The 17,055-nt window shown below is 38.9% G+C and overlaps 1 long non-coding RNA gene across 2 annotated transcripts in view; it reads left to right on the top strand.

The window, feature by feature from the left end:
* Positions 1–16,661, top strand: part of LOC120406765 — a 41,197-nt gene extending 24,536 nt beyond the window's left edge. For both annotated transcript variants that reach the window (XR_005599567.1, XR_005599566.1), the window contains exon 3: positions 15,939–16,661. This is a non-coding gene — a long non-coding RNA (uncharacterized LOC120406765). The remainder of the gene's footprint in view (positions 1–15,938) is intronic.
* The last annotated feature ends 394 nt before the right edge of the window (positions 16,662–17,055 follow it).

Below are 17,055 nucleotides of genomic sequence, written 5' to 3'. Positions count from 1 at the left end.
GTTACTGCCCAGAACAAGAAGGGACTTGATGCAGATCTGTGTTGTCCGACATGTATTAAGGCAGGGTCTGGCTGGGAGCCATGGTGTGCCACTTGGGTGGACAAGGCTCAACAGATTCTAAGAGGGAGGTGACCAAATCCTTTGGGGTCATAAAAGGCTCAGTAATTTGGACATCCTGGGACACCAAATTATTCAAGGAGGATGGGATTCCCCTGCAAAGCTTTGGAACCCATTTGTTTTGGCCAATATAAAAAGGGGGCAGTAAGAGATGTCTGGGAACCCAACTGGATTTGGGCAGGAGGCAGCCAAGCTAATTGCTGGCTCCTTTTGTGGTGGATATCCAGTGCAGGTACTCCACAGGACATGTATTCAGTTACTGGATAAGTGGCTTGGAAAAGGACTTAAAAGAGGTGTTTCTTAAAGGAATGAATGGGGGGCTGTTGGGGACTCCTATGATTGGTAAAGCAGGGAGCCAACCCCCCATTCTTATAGCCCACCTTAACCCTCCAAATGGGGATAGATGGTACGGTCCCGACAATGAAGGTCCCGACCTGGATGAAAAAGAGGAGGAGCTGGTAAAAGCCCCCCAACTAATTATGGAATACATATGGGGTTACCTACACTGTACATTTTTATGTGCCGGGTAGTCCCAGACATCTAATTATAAAGTTGTGACCTGATTAAACCCATGTCAAATGTCTCCTGTTCTCCTTTTGGTATAGCCAGACAGTGTCAAGGATTTTTTTAGTTACACATCTCCTGAGCTTTTATGGAAGTGATTAGCACATCTAAGAAATCCCACTCTATTGTAATATTTTAAAATGCCCACTGAGGGTAAAACTGATTTGTCCACTTATGCTGGCTACTGATCATGTGACAAGCAGTGTTGTAAATAGATGTCCCTTAATGCATAGCTATTGAAAACCAATGTACGATAGACTAATATCAAAGAAAATGTTACACTACACAACATGAAGGTTTATTAGTTGTGTGCAGTTAATTATGATTTCCTTAGGCAGATACACAGAGCCTAAGCATTAGAGCCATCTAAGTTCTAGCAATAGATTTTAAATTAGGTAGCAGCATTTTTTCCAGATAATTTGTAAACACTTTGGTGTTCAGATTCAATCATTGTCACTGTCTGACTTTAATATTAAATATGTTTTGTTAGAAAGTGCTTTTCCAACCACCAACCATATCTTCACATTAAATATATTTCATAGATATTGCTTTTCCACCCTGCAGCTTAAAATATATATGTTTTTAAAGCAGGGAGTGTTTTTTTCCCTTTGAGACACAAGTTTTAAAATAAGTTAACTTTGTATTGATTCACAAATAAAAAATAGAGTGCAAGATTTCAGTGTTGCCACTGTCTCCTTTAAAAATATCTGTTTTTTCTAAGTGAACACTGCTATGCAATGTTGATGTAGCAACAATACACTGTGTTCACATTCCCATTACAAAAAGGCATGAATTTGTATACAACAAAAACAATCTTAAGGGTTTCATTTGCTTGTGTTTCCAGACAGCAGTTCAATCAAACAAAACAAAATGCTATCAAAAATGCATTTCATATTGTATTTGTATTCTGTGACATACTTTTGCAGGAGAAGAATAGAATGTATGTCTCTGCATGATAACATAATCATACTTTAAATGCTCTTTTGAAAAATGTCTTCAAATCACAAAATGATCTGCTCCACAAATACAGAGAATCTATTGTATCACTCAGAAATTTGTCATCACTACGGTCATAATATAATAGTGCACAACATTAAAATATTAACTCGCTAAACCTTTCTGAGAATGCTTACACTGCAGGTTATGTATTTTTCCCCTCCAATTTCATAAATCTAGTAAAAAGTTTTAACAATTCTGCATGGATAGAATTTGTTGCATATCTATGTTTGAAAAAAAAATCCAATTCTACATTTTAAAAGCATTTTGCTGGGAAACACAGTCATGGCTTCCTGAAAACTGTCCAAAATATAGCTACAGTCATCTGGATTCTGTTCTGAAAAGGCTATAGTACTTGTTTCCTGACATTTTCAAAGTTCAGGTGATCCTGAGCGATGATTAAAGGTTATCTCTAGAGGATATTGGCGATGACAGTTTCACCATTTTGCTATAGTTCAGAGGTAACGCATATACTTTATTTTCTTCCCCAATCCAATCCTCTGTTTCACAATTTTATTTTTTTTATTTTTTCTCTCTTAGGAGCTTGACTCAGCTCTGAGCATTCTACTTCTATACAGAAAGCTGAACAAGTTGCCTTTTCATAAGTCAGCTTCAATGCACAACCATGCCAATTGATTGACATGAAATCTGGGCAATATGAAAAACACACTGTTTGACAAGAACTTACCAAACTTGCCTTTTCCATTTCTTGTCCTCTCCTTGAACCAAATCCCTTTCTAGTGATCACTTTTCACAGAACTTTAATGATGTCTGGAAAAAAAACAAAACTCAGTAATGCTCAAAAAACTGTGACATCAGCTAGGGTGACCAGATAGCAAATGTGAAAAATCGAGATGGGGGTAGGGGTTAATAGGAGCCTATGTAAGAAAAAGACCCCAAAATTGGGACTGATGTAATAGTGTTGGTTCCTATAGCGATTGATCTTACTATTGTTATTTTTGAAGGTGGTTTTGGTTATTTTTTCTAGTTTTGTATATTTTACAAACAACCTGTTCTGCAAATAAATGTTATCCTTTTAGCCATTTTCATAGATTCATAGATTTTTAAGACCATTCTAGTTTGATCTACTGTATAACCCAGGCCAAAGAATTTCACTCAATTATCTGAGTACAGAACCTGATAACTTATGTCTGATTAAAGCAGATATTTCAGAAAGATATCAGTCTTATTTGAAGACATCAAGAGATGTCAAGAGATAGAGAATCCACCAGTTACTTATGTTCCAATGGTTCTTCCCCCTCACTGTTAAAAATGTATGCCTTGTTTCTAATTTGAATTGGTCTGGTGTTAACTTTCAGACATTGGTTCTTGTTATGCCTTCCTCCACTAAATTACAGAGTCCTTTAGTACCTGGTACTTTCTCCTTGTGAAGGTACTTTTACACAGTAATCAAATCACCTCTTGATCTTCCTTTCAGTAAACTAAGCAGATTGAGCTCCTCAAATATCTTACCATAAGACTTTTTTTAAAGCTCAAATCATCTTTGTGTACTCTCCCTACCCAGTGCAAATGGCATTATTTTGATTAACAATAGTAATACACTAAAGAGGGTGACGAGAAGAGAAAATTGTTAGAGGACCCTCTTTGAAGAATGCTAATCAAAATTGCAGAAGGATTCTAGGAGATGATCTCATCCCTCTCTATTCAACTTATACATCAAAAACTATGGTTATATTGTGGCAGGAAAAATAACTTATTTAACCCATATTTTCACATAATGTGGGCAGCTGAATGGGTAGAGATTTTCACAAGGTTTATAAAATTCTGTTTGTTTGTTTGTTTTCAAAAAGAATTTTTCCCCTTATAAAATGTGGCTTATTCCCATCTAGGGCTCAATTATGCAAGATGCTGAGCACTCTGGCCCTGATCCAGCATAGTGGTTCAGTATGTCTTTAATATTAGGTAGATGAGTAGTCCTCTAATTTCAATAAGATTTATTAGGTGAAAGTGAAGTATCATATTGGGAAGAAAAAAATTATTCCCCAACCTTAGATCAAGACATAGGCTGTAGCACAGCCACCACATAGCTACTACTCCAGTTTATGAGCAGGAATAGCAGGCATAGATATTCAGGATTAGTGGATTCATGAAAACCTATCCCATGGACACCTCCTAATGCCACTCTTCACATTCACATGTGAAAGGCAGTTGTAGAAGCATTCCGCAGAACATAGTGGGAACTTCCAATTCCAGTTGCAAAAGTTCATTGAAAATGAATAGGGCTGCACTGGAATAACTAAGAACATAATCTTGCCCCTTATTTTCTAATCTACCCTTTTGTGCTGAGTCTCTTGAATTTATAAAAAAACTGGATTTTGGTTGGTTGTGGGGGAGGTAGCCTTGTGACATGAAGTTGTGATTTGATGTCTGTAAAAACTTAATCTGCTCCCCCCCCCATTTCTTTCCAAGCTCCCCTCTTTTGTGCTGGAATCTTTAAGGATAGTTTGTATTACATTTTTTTTTCTTTTGTGTTTCGTTTCTTACACATGTAGTTCCACTCTCACTGAAATGCTTCAGGGAAGGAACTCCAGTGAGAAGATGAAAATGGGTTCTCTGTTCAAAGAGATGAATTATGAGAATGGATAAAACTGGCCTTAAAAAAGATTTCTCTCTCTTGTGTAAATGAATTCTAATATATTAGTTTACATGTCCCTCCTTCCTAAAATGAAAAGCCATGCCACCAGCAGCAGTGGCTAATAAGAGAAAAATACTAGTTTTAAAAGGGTCTCTGGGCAGAACTCCAAACCATCTGCATTCTCCTTCTAGCTGTATGGTGTATGAAATTCTGCCTGCATTAAGGCAATGACAAAACTCCCTTTGACTTAAATGGTCCATGATTTTAACCAATGTGTTGGGGAGCAAATCTAATGAAAGAACTATGGCAGGCTCCTCTAGAGGATGAATAAAGTGGCTAATTCACACCTCCTTTCTCCTTTTCTGAAGAGTAAGTTTCTCTTTGGTTCCAGAAGGAAAGTGGTTAGGCCAAAGGTAGTGAGGAGGAGCTGCACTAGTCCATATAGCCCCCCCTCAAAACTTCACTCCAAACTTTAAGACTGCTTATGAAAAGGAATGCCAACTAAGGCAGCATTACTTCCTGCTTCATGCTCTGTGGCTGCCTTCAATGGAGCAAGAGTGTAGCAGTAGTGGCAACAGCCAGTTACAGCATGGTGTCCAGGCTGGCTGCACTACAGGAGCAGCACAGGAGGACACAGAATAGATTCCCTTTATGCAGCTTGTTGCCCATATACCAGTCCACCATTTATTCTTCCCACACAACCACCACCTACTCTGTACTCCCTGAGTTTTATTTACTTTGGTCCACTGAAACTGCACAATGATTTTTTTTGTAATTCCCCCTGTACTCTGACACAGGATTCACAGTATTGTCGATACTATAAAAATGTATGGTTGCAGTGTTTTTAAGAATAAGAATATCTACTCTTGAAGGAGATAGCAATATATAAGATTAGAGAGTAATATTTTTATTTATTTTGATTAAATAATTTCTGGAATTTACAGGACTGAAATTTTCACTGCCATTCTATTCTATAAATGCCATTTTAGCTCTCTCTGTGCACTCCTGTGTATACTTTTGGCTGTAGTAAAACTGCAGAGGCAGTCATTCAAGAAACTAAGCTATGTGTGAATAACTAGGCATCATAACCTAGCTGTCAGATTCTGAGTTGTCACACTTACATTATGATATATAACACTCCATGATTTCAATTTTATTTGTCATGGTAGTTTACAACATGAGAGAGAGTGTACGTTCCCCGTGGTTTAACATGACACTAAGCTTAAATTTAAGCCTATGAACGGAATTTTCAATGTTATCTAGTTTGCATAGTTGTAAAGCTGCAGAATAGAAACAGAATGAATGTATGTCTATCTACATTAATCAACTATCAGCATTTATTTACTTAGGATTTACCATATGGTTCAGCCCTTTAGATCATCTGGGGACAGATTTTCAAGATCTCAGTTTCCATTGTGACCCAATGTGCTGAGCAATTTTGCAAAGTCAGTCACTTATTTTGGTGTCTAAATGAGAGCGCAGACTTTTTGAAAAAAAGGCTTCCAGTCTTATATCTTACCTCCAGGTGGAAACTATACTTAAAAGAAAAGCCAGTGTAATTCCATATGTGAGAAAACATCCCTTTTGCTCTTTGCAGTGAACAGTTTACATGTTGAAGAATTGGAATTGATTAGATATTTTAGCTTGTTTTACTGCATCTTATAAATGATCACAAAATTATACAGCCCTTTTAAAAAAATCCAGCTACATTATTTCTCAGTGACTTCACAAGGTAATAAATTGCATCAGTCTCCTTTTATATGTTAGTTGATATGCTCAAAGAATTATAATAGATTGTGGAGGGATGATTTTTTTTTTCTGTATAAACCTTGTTAGTGACATGGTTAATTTCTGTCAGTCATGATCATCTAGATGTTTTATAAGTCTATTTTGAATTGTTTCAAGCAATCAGTTTACCTTTCTGAAGTGTAATTGACCAGTTTTAATGCATAGAATAGGACAGATCCTCAGTTGGTATGAGCTGGTGCAGTTCCATTTACTTCTATGGAGCTATGCTGATTTAAACCAACTAATGTTGTGTGGCCCTATGACTTTATCCTCCGTCTCACCCCACACACAGATTATATATATATGCACACAACCAGAATGTTTGCTGTATATATTAAACAAAATCAGTCTAGTCTTCCAATGGAAAATTCAGAGTTTTTTCCCTCCAGAATTTGTTCAAAACTTGCTAATTGTCCATATGTTAAGACAATATATTTTCAGTAACATTGTTTTTTGTAAATTTTGATCATTAAAATGTACTTTAAAAATTTGAAAATGACATAACGTTTAAAAAAAAGTATAGAATTATTTCCCAAATATAATGAAAGCACAAAAGAGTAACATTGTCACTCAGTTATAATTATACTACGATTTTGTTGCAAAACACACCCCCCTGGCCTAAATATGGAGTTTTATAGTGTGCTCAAATGAAGTCTTTACAAATTTAGTTTATTTCTTTTAACCTTGTCATAGTGCTAAAACAAATTGCAGTCTCTCACTAGCAAAAGTGATGATGCTGATGCAGTGGCAGATTAGCCGCTGGGCCAACAGGGCCCATGGCCAGAGGCCCTGCCAATTGGGGGGCCCTAGAAAAATGGGCACCCACTCTGCCTGCCCACCCACCTGGCAGACCTGCTGGGAAGTGGGGTCAGGGAATGGGGTCTTCCCCCAGTTCCTTGCAGGAGCACTGGGTGGGTGGAGAGGGGCATGCCCCCATGCCCTAACTCTGCTCCCCGACTGGAGTGCCGGGTGGGGGTGCAGGGCGGGCCAAGCCTGCATGCCCTGATCCCATTTCCCTGGCAGGAGCGTAGCGGGGGTGGAGGGAGGGACCCCTACTTGCTGTGGCCTAGGGCCCCAGAAAACTGTAATCTGCCTCTGTGCTGATGAATAGCACTTAGAGATAAGAGTAAAGGTGTGGAAAAGCAGCATGTGTGTGTGGAGCAGCTTTGGGAGATAGAAGTGAAGAATTTCTGTGCATGTCAGGATAGAAAAGGAAAGTTTTTTTCAGGGAGTATAAGAGGGCCTGAGTCTGATCGCACACTGATGTAATTTAAAAGTAACTAAGTTGAAATCAGTGAAGCCACACAAGTGGGTAGCCATTAGAGAGATCACAATCAGATCCAAAAAAATGGGAAAAAGGCTACTTAGACTATGAACACTTTGGGACAGGTGCCATATTTTTGTTGTGTGTTTGTACAATGCTTAGCACAATGGGGTCCTGATACATACTGGGGATCTTAGGTGCTAACTCAGTACAAATAAATAATAGTACTAGTCCAGGGGTGAATAATGGATTTTTCTACTTCCTGGTAATTCTGAAAAAAAAAATTCACATCAAATCAAACCCAAATCTTTAGTAAATCAAAAAGTTTAAAAGAAACCATTGTGTTGAACTAAATTGTTTCAATTTTGAACTTTCAAAATTTCCTTTAAAAAAAATAAAAGTGTAAACAAAACATCAAAATGTTTCAATTAAAAAATGTCAAGGTGAATTTTTGGAGTTTTTTTAGGGGAATTTGTTCAAACTTGATTTTCTGACCAAAAGAGTTTGGTGTAATCTACATGAATTCAGTGAACGTCTTTGTCAAAAAATGCCACTCAGCTCTACTCACAGGACACTTAGTACCCGATACGGGTCTCACTTCCACCAGTATAATTTGGAAAGTAGCTCACTGAAGTCAGTTGATTTACACTGTAATATACTGGACTAAGTAAATGAGATCAGAACTAAAGCACTGAGCTCCTTCTTTTCTGAAATCTTTTGAACCAGTGCCATTGCAGGATGAAAATTACAGTGGTTAGATACAGGTGACCTCTTCCTGGAATAGCATCTGTCATGAAACACTTAACTAGAATTGCCTCTCAAATTGTACCTTGCTGAAAGGATTGTAAAACAGAATTGACTCTAGATACTGAGATGGTGGGTGATGGTAAAATTTTGACAAAGGAAAGGTTGCATAGTAAGTGACTCAAATTTGAGATTTCTATGTAGGAAATGTAACTGTACCATTATCTGTCAAAGTATTGGCTGATTATTTGATGTAATGCTAAGTGGCAGCAACCAAGCAAAAGTGTTGTTGATACTAAACTTGTAAAGATTAACAATCATTCAGAACTGCCAGAAAAGCTAGAGCAACAGAAAGTCTGTGCTTCACTCATAACTGCTGTAGCTCATTTCAGCATATTGCACCATATCATTATATAACCTTGATGGACACTTATTAGATGTTAGATTATTAATATCAGACTGGCCACATCTGTGTTTTTTAATTTATTCTGTAGGGCACTCTACACACTGGACATAACAATGGGAATCTTTGCACCGGGGAAAACATAAGGGACTTCAATATAGTTCAAATAAAAATTAAAGACAGAAAATTTGTAAGAGCAGCAAAGAATCCTGTGGCACCTTATAGACGAACAGACGTTTTGCAGCATGAGCTTTTGTGGGTGAATAGAAGAAATCTCCCCCACGCATACCTTTTTATTTATTTATTTATTTATTTTTTGGTATAGCTGCAAATCACAGGTTTTCTGCAGTCAAATTAAGATGCTGTAAGCCAGGGTTCGGCCACCTCTGGCACTCAGCTCGCCATGGTAAGCAGTAAGCACCCTGGCGGGCCGGGCCAGTTTGTTTACCTGCTGCGTCGGCAGGTTCGGCCAATTGTGGCTCCCACAAAGCCGCAGCCAGCACATCCCACGGCACTTCTTGCCGCCCCCATTGGCCTGGGACGGTGAATCACAGCCAGTGGGAGCTGCAGTCTGCTGAACCTGCCAATGCGGTCACAGAGGATCACAATACAACCAGTCAAATATTACTTTGCAATATAGATAGATGCTGTGAGATTAAAGCATGAACTAACACACAAGTATTCAATAAAGACAAAACATTGTTATAATTCAGAGACCTGTTTTATTAACCATACTAACACATACAGTCATAGTGAACACAGCTATGTTTTTGACAGCATTTAGTTGAAACATGGAGACTTTGGGATGAGCTGGCAACTGGTCTGCCAGCGTCACACTTCATTCCCTTCATTCTGTGCCAGGCTTTGCACTTGCACTGGTATGAAACTGGCTGGTAGTTGGTTATGTTTAATTTACATAAAATATCATCCCCTCCCTTCCCAAAGAGGACCAAAGAAGGAAAGAGACAGATGCAAACATAAATAAAGCACCATTTCAGATTTCTGTGTAAATTAAAGGGAGCCATACAATGTCTAACAATACTTCCTGTCTTCTGTTTCTATATGTTTGGTCCTGCGGGGTTTCCTTGCACAATGAATTCTGACACTAGTCTTATTCAATATCATTATTAAGGCTCTGTTGTGGCAGTTCTGCACTGGGCACAGTAAGGAGCCTTATCAGCAGTGCTTTTGGAGCTCCCAGGCACATGAGGGGAGCACATCTTCTGCTATGCTACTCCTGTGCACAGCCAGCCGCTTCTCATGAAATGTTTTGATCACATGGCATACACCTAAATTTGGGTTTGGTTGTGTTTGTATCCTTCATTGCAGTGTCCCTAGCTATGGGAGAAATGAAACCCACATGCACTTCAAATTCAGGAAATAATGCTAAATGTAAGGTCCGCATCTCTGCAGTTTGGTTTGCTCTTTTCTTTCTTTCTTTGTCCAGTCTATCTTAAGCTTTATATTGACAGCCACCCATTAGCATAGCCTGGGAGAGCCTCTCACTTAAAATCAATTGCAAAAGTGAAGTCCCTTGGGTACTTTATGGAATCTTTGGCAGTCCTTCCTTTCAGGTGTCAAAACTCTGCTTTCATTTAGTTTGTGTGGAGTTTGCTTTAGTCTTTACATACATATATGAGAATATATATTCTTGCTTGATTATGTGCTGGGGGTTTAGAGGTAGATCTTCAGCTGGCATAAATCAGAATCGTTCCACTGAAGTCAGTGGGGCGACACCAGTTTATGTCATCTGAGGAGTTGCCCTGTTGTTTTTTAAAAACAAAAAAACACAAAAACAAACAAACAAACACTGATATAGCATTAAAAATATTATTTTGCCCTGCTGCTCAACTTCAGAAATTGTACTCTTACAAGGCGCAAAAGTGATGACCTTAGCACATCCCTAGCATTAAGTTATGAGCTTAAAGAATGATGGTAAAAATAGTGCAGTTTGAATTATTTAAAATTTTTTTGCTTATGCACCAACTTCAGTATGCTGTGGCATTTCCTTCTGTGGCTTGGTATCCCAGGTTATAACTGTTCAGGAAAGGAAAGCTGCTCTATTAAAGGGATTAAACACAAAGGCATTAACATAACTTAATGATCTCCTGAACAAGGACACTGAGGGCAAGCAAAACCTGTATAGAGGTTAATTACAATTAAAAAACAGGAGGTATTTACTTGAACTTTGAGCTGACATAATTAACTCAAATCTCTTTATAAACCCATCTTCTTTAACTCATTAGTGCAAACACCTTCTCGAAATTAGCATCCATTTCCAATTTATAATATATTTAAGAGATCTCTCTGATATATTGCACAGGTAAAGACATTGCACTAATTGGTTAAGTGTAGACTACGTTAACAAAGGAGAGCTAACTACTGTACCCATGACAAGTCTTCAGAAGTTAACCTTTTGAATATAACAAGTGAGACAAATTGTTATACAACATTGTGGGTTCTCTCTGTGTAACTAATTAGCATAATCACATTATTCATACTAAAAGAGTACAGGCAGGTGTCTAATGCTGCAGAGATTACTACGTGTTAAAAAAAAAAAAAGGACCAAACCAATTTTTTTTAATGCAAGTTCTTTGAGTTGGATGCATAATTCCTATAACTCTTTCTCAAGAACTTCACTATAAAATGGAAGAATAAATGACATTATTCTGGATGTGCATAGATAGAGATGGTTAGCTGTTAACTATGGGCAACATTTTCAAAAGCCACTAGTGATTCTGAGGGCCAGATTTTTAAATGTATTTAGGCTCCTATGGATGCAGATAGGTACTTCTGAAAATCACACTAGAAGCCTATGCACCATGTAAATTAGATGCCTAGACACTTTTTAAAGTCCAAATAGGTCTCTCTATGCATTTTTAAGCATTTTAAAATCTGGAGCTAAGTTCCTAAATTTCGGGAGGCCAAAACTGAGTAAAATTAGCCAGGTCTGATTTTCAGAAAGTGGTAAGCACCTGTCCTCTGTCATTTAGGCTCCCTACAATCTATCTCAAATTGGGCATCCAAAAATCAGGGCACCCAACATCACTAGCCCCTTTTAAATATCTTGACCTATAGATTTACCCTATCAGATATTAAATATTATCTTAAGATTTTGAATTAAAACACTCAAAATTCAGGCCATAATAATAATAAAAAAGCTCAGTTTCTCAGAGGGCTTCATTGTGGCTTTACCATGAGGCTTGAGCAAGAGGCATCATATTGTTCCAATCCCCAGGAGCAGAGATATTTGCATCCTGTTTTTTCCTATGCCTGTACATCCCATCCAGAGCACAGCATACATTACCTGGCATCAGAGTGCATTGGAGGGTGAAGCAAAGGCTCTTTCTATTCGCTGCCCTCCCACCAATATGTACGGGGGAGGGGGGGGTGAAGAAAGTAGTGGCTACCCCACACCTCCTCATATAGCTACCCATAGTATGAATAGCCAATGCAGGAGAATAAAGGGGTGCCTTTCATTCTGCACACACACATTCTGACTGCTATTTCCCCACCTCAGTCACAGGATGGGCCACTGTCTGGTGCAGAGTAATGTTAGCATGTCCATGTAGCTCAAGTTGTGCATTTTATACACATACATTTATCAGTGCAAACCTGAATATAGTAATGTTCATATTGAAAAAGCAAGATAGAAATAGAAAAGGAGCATAGATACTATAGCGACTTCAGTAAAGCTTGTTGAAGACTCATTGCAATCAATTTAGTTGGTAAATTTACCTCTATTCTTTGACTGTGACTAGATCATGATTTTTATTAATTTACTGATGATTTCAAACGGTCAGATAAAGAATTTGTGAGAACAAGACTACAACTGTTTGTTTAACTCTTTGTAGGAAATATTGTTTCAAGTATGCACTATTCACATATCAATATTTTCATTTTGAGAGTTGTCATTTAAGTTACAAGGCATTATTTCTCTTCCCCATCTTAATGGCTTAACCTCTGGAAATGACTTTATCTTTCTCCTGTCACACATGTTCTCCTGGAACAAACAAATTTTGGGTAATATATACCTCTACCCTGATATAACGCTGTCCTCAGGAGCCAAAAAATCTTACCGTGTTATAGGTGAAACCACGTTATACTGAACTTGCTTTGATCCGCTGGAGCACACAGCCCGGCCCCCTGGAGCACTGCTTTACCGTGTTATATCCAAATTCGTGTTATATCAGGTCATGTTATGTTGGCGTAGAGGTGTGCTAAAATTTGACATCGGTGAACATTCATGTGAACCAAACTTCGTTCATGTGAATGCAAAAACCAAAATGAAAAGCATATGTGTAACAGGGCAGCCTCCCCGTGTAAGGGCCAAGAGACCTCAGGCCTTTCACTTTTTTTGTTAGCCCCATCCAATCTCACCTATTCAGGTATCAGACTTAAAAGGAGGAAAGCCCAGCAGGTGAGTGCTGTCTGGGGGGAGAGCAGATAAGCTTGAGGTAGCATGAGGAATTGGAAAGTCTGAGAGAGGCTAAGAAGTCTAAAACTAAAGCTGTGATGCATGGGTCAGGAGGAAGCTGGTAAGGCCAGATTCAGGAAGGTGTGTAAAGACTATGCCCAAGAGGAGGCAGACATTTTTGGACTGAACTACAACTTGGCAACTGAGGGGGAAAACCCAGCAGTTAGGGGCTGGCTGTCAGGAGAATAGAAGGAAGGAGCTCAAGGAAGGCAGAGGCCCATGGAAGACTCCAGTAGAAAGAACTGATCAGGGGAGAACATGGAACAATCTAAAGCTTAAGTCACCTGGATCCCATGCAATAGCTTCCTAGTCTGACAAATTAGGAGATCATTGTTTCCTGTCCATAGCAATATTTTGTATATTGAGATTACAGGCAGAATTAGAAATTTAGATAAAATTAATTCTAAAGAAACATCTCTCTGAACAATGAAAGTTGCAATATTCAAACAAATGAGAGAAAGTAGGCATTTATTGCTCACTGTTCCATGCAGGATACTCGAATTTTCAGTTGAATTGGATACCGTGGTCTCAGGGTAGCTGATTAAGTGCATGTTGTACATATCATGGAGGAAGTACGGGAGTTATTTTGTGTATTATCAACTGCTGCCTAAGGATGACCAAAAAGCACTTCTCGCATAAGTTGTAGGGAAAACTTTGTACATGGCTATATTAGCCCAGTGGCTGATGTCACAGAAAGTGACCAAGCAAAGAGGAAGTACACAGAGGAAATACAGAATAAAATGTAAAAAGCAATGAGTATTTCCCTAGGGTAAGTTCGGAAACATATGGGGAAACAAATGTATTAGCTTCAGACAATTTAAAGAGTCAGTCATATTGAAAATCATATACTGTTAATCACATCTAAAAATTTGTAACATAATGGAAATAACACCTTTTTAGTGCTCTGTGTGCCCTTAGAATAATTTTAAAAAGTAAAGCACCATAATGCCAGCAGCATCACCAAAGGCAATAACCAACTCTTGATATCTAATCGAGGAGTGTTCAACATATTCTTCATAGATTCACAGAGTTTAAGGCCAAAACTATATATAATATATTAATGCACATGGATATTCTTATAAACTGTATAGGGAAATTAAAATATTTGTCCCAAAAGAGGTCAGATTAAGGCTAGAGATCTGTGGGCTCTGACTGGTGAAGTGGCTAATTTAGGTGAATAGGGGAAATCGGTGATATTGAATAACTGCTTATTCTGTTGGTTTTTACAATCTGCATTGGTGGGCTACAAAATCTAATGACCGTCTAATCTAACTATTTCTCAGTGAGTGTTCAAATGAGTGGGATATACAGATTATATATTCAAAATCCTCTTTTGATTTGGAATCCAAACTTCTCCAAAGAATTCCTTCAAGAAAATATGCCACCATAACTTTCTGCAATGGACACTTTTACATTCCAGTCATGCATATAGGCAGGTAATACAGATGCCCTTCACAGCTGATGGCTGAAGAATTTAATTTTCTTCCAGGTTTAGATTATTACACATTGTCATGCCCATTATGGTTGCCACCTGTCTAATTCCAAATGGAGCAATTAGTTTACTTTTCATTGAAAATCATCCTCTTCTCCCCCCGCAGTAACAGATTCTAGATGGACCCCAAACACTTGATGTCAGCAAGCCTGTGACTACCTATTCATATTGAATTTCTGGAGAAGGGAATCTTTTCCACAGAGAAACAAGATACTTAAAGGTTAGAGCCTGTAGACATTCCCCTTCTCCATAAACTAGCTCATTGACAGACAAGGGGAGGAAGGGATAGCTCAGTGGTTTGAGCATTGGCCTGCTAAACCCAGGGTTGTGAGCTCAATACCTTGAGGGGGCCACATAGGGATCTGGGGCAAAAATTGGTCCTGCTAGTGAAGGCAGGGGGCTGGACTCAATGACCTTTCAAGGTCCCTTCCACTTCTAGGAGATTTGTATATCTCCAATTATTACCTTATCCAGTGTGAGAACTCAAATATTTAAGGATTCAGAATACTGGACCTGAAAGAGCTAGTATCATCTTCCCTGATAAGTATCTTCCTAGATAAGAACAATGGACAGAGTTTCTGGAAAGAAGTGATATTGTCTTGTATCAGCTAGAAACAGCTGCAACTGCAGCTTGTGTTAAGAAAACAGCACAGCTGGCACTGGTCTCGGGGTTGACTGTAGACAACAAAGTAAGGAGAGAGGAGATTCTGGGGAAGGGTTTATATTACACAATTCTCATTTTTCTGCAGAGGCCACAAGGCCTTTCAAGTTACGTGGAGTTGCATATTAGTTACACAATGGGTTTTTAAAAATGTTTGAATCTTGATGAGTGAGCCATTTGGACAAACTGCAATTTATATGTGAGCACTTTGGTCAAGAAATGCTTTAGCTTAAATCCCTTTCAAAGGAAGCACTTGAAATATCTATCTATTTATGGTACTTATATGGCCTTCACTAATATAATATCTAAGTGTCTCATGATCTTTCAGTGTATTTACCAGAAGATTTGAGCAGAATAAACTTTCTAGGTGAATTGATACCTGCAAATATTGGACCTACACACACACTCACACATGAATGTTGGCACTGAATGGTCTCCATTGCTTTATGCTTCCATCTCTGTCTCTGATCAAAACCAAGTCCTAATCTACACTACAAAGTTAGGTCAATTCAAGGCAGCTTACATCAACATAACTGTGCATGTGTCTACACTTAAATTTGTCTCCCGCTTATATAAGCGGCCCCTTATGCCAACATAGTAAAACCACCAACCTGAGTGGCCACAGTCAATGTACTTAGGTCAACACAGTGCAAGCGTAAATACTGCATTACTTATGATGTTCTTATGATGTCCTCCAGCAGATGTCCCAAAATGTCCCATACTGATTGCCCTGCCACCATTGTGAACTTCACTCCCCAGGTGTCATGTAGACTGGAAGCCTTCCTTTTCCTTTAAAGCTCTGTGAATTTTTTAAATGCCTTTTCCTAATTTTGCAGCTTGGAAATCACACCTAGCAGTTCTTCATTGTTGAGTGCAACTGCCCAGCTGACCATGCCAGCTACATGCTCCAGACGCATTCCTGCCTGAGGTACACAAAAGATATTGGATCCCCTGGGTCTGTTGGGAGAGAAGCCTGTGCAGGCACAGCACCAAACCAGCCATAGCAACATTGGCATCTATAAGCAGATTGCTCAGGGGATGCAGGAGAAAGAGCTATGACAGGAACCAGCAGCAATGCTGTGTGAAAGCCAAGGAGCATACCAGAAGGCCAGGAAGGCCAAAAATCGATCTGGGGCCAAACTGCAGACCTGCTGCTTTCACAAGAAGCTGCCACCCTAGACACTTCTAAGGAGCCTGAGCAAAGGGCCTGGAAGATGAACATGCAGACAGGATGAACATTGCAGACAGCCTAGAGAAGGAAAGAGTGGAGAGTAGAAAGGCCCTTGAGTCCCAGCAAGAAAGGGAGAAGGTGATGCACCAGGACATACCCTCCTCCTCACCTATCTGCCGCAGCTCATTGAGAGCTCAATATTGGGACCTCCCTGTGCCCCCTAAAATGTTCTTATTTGACATCAAGGGTTGCTGTACTACCTCTACCACTCCACCCGGGGGGACATTAAAGAATATTACAGCTTCATATACACGGACATATGGAAGCCACAGTTGGTGTATGTGTATCTGAAATAGACATGCAGGTTCTTTCCCCTTCACAAGTTCTGTTCTCGTTATAAATTAATTTTATGAAGTCTTTAATACATTTGTTTTAAAATTGCACAGGGCTTCCCCCCCGCCCCCTTTTTTTTTGTTATACAATAAAATTCTATTTGGAACATAATTCATCTTTATTAGTTCACAACATATGCTGCTTGAGTGCTCAGCAGTTCTGAAAGCAACCAATTACCTGTTACTCACAGTGTCACACAGCCTATAGGATCATTCATAAACAAAATTAATAGGTTCATTGACAATGTTATATTCCTACATGTACAGCAATCACCACACAATTCCTACCAGGCCACAAAAGAGTAAGGTCAGGTAGAGCACACTGCAACAACACACACTTGTGATGGGGTGTTCGCCGCAAACCATCATAGAAGGGGTTAATGAGGCTGA

Source organism: Mauremys reevesii, linkage group 5, assembly GCF_016161935.1.
Source record: "Mauremys reevesii isolate NIE-2019 linkage group 5, ASM1616193v1, whole genome shotgun sequence".
NCBI classification, from domain to species: domain Eukaryota; kingdom Metazoa; phylum Chordata; order Testudines; family Geoemydidae; genus Mauremys; species Mauremys reevesii.
This window is presented reverse-complemented; position numbering and strand designations above follow the sequence as displayed.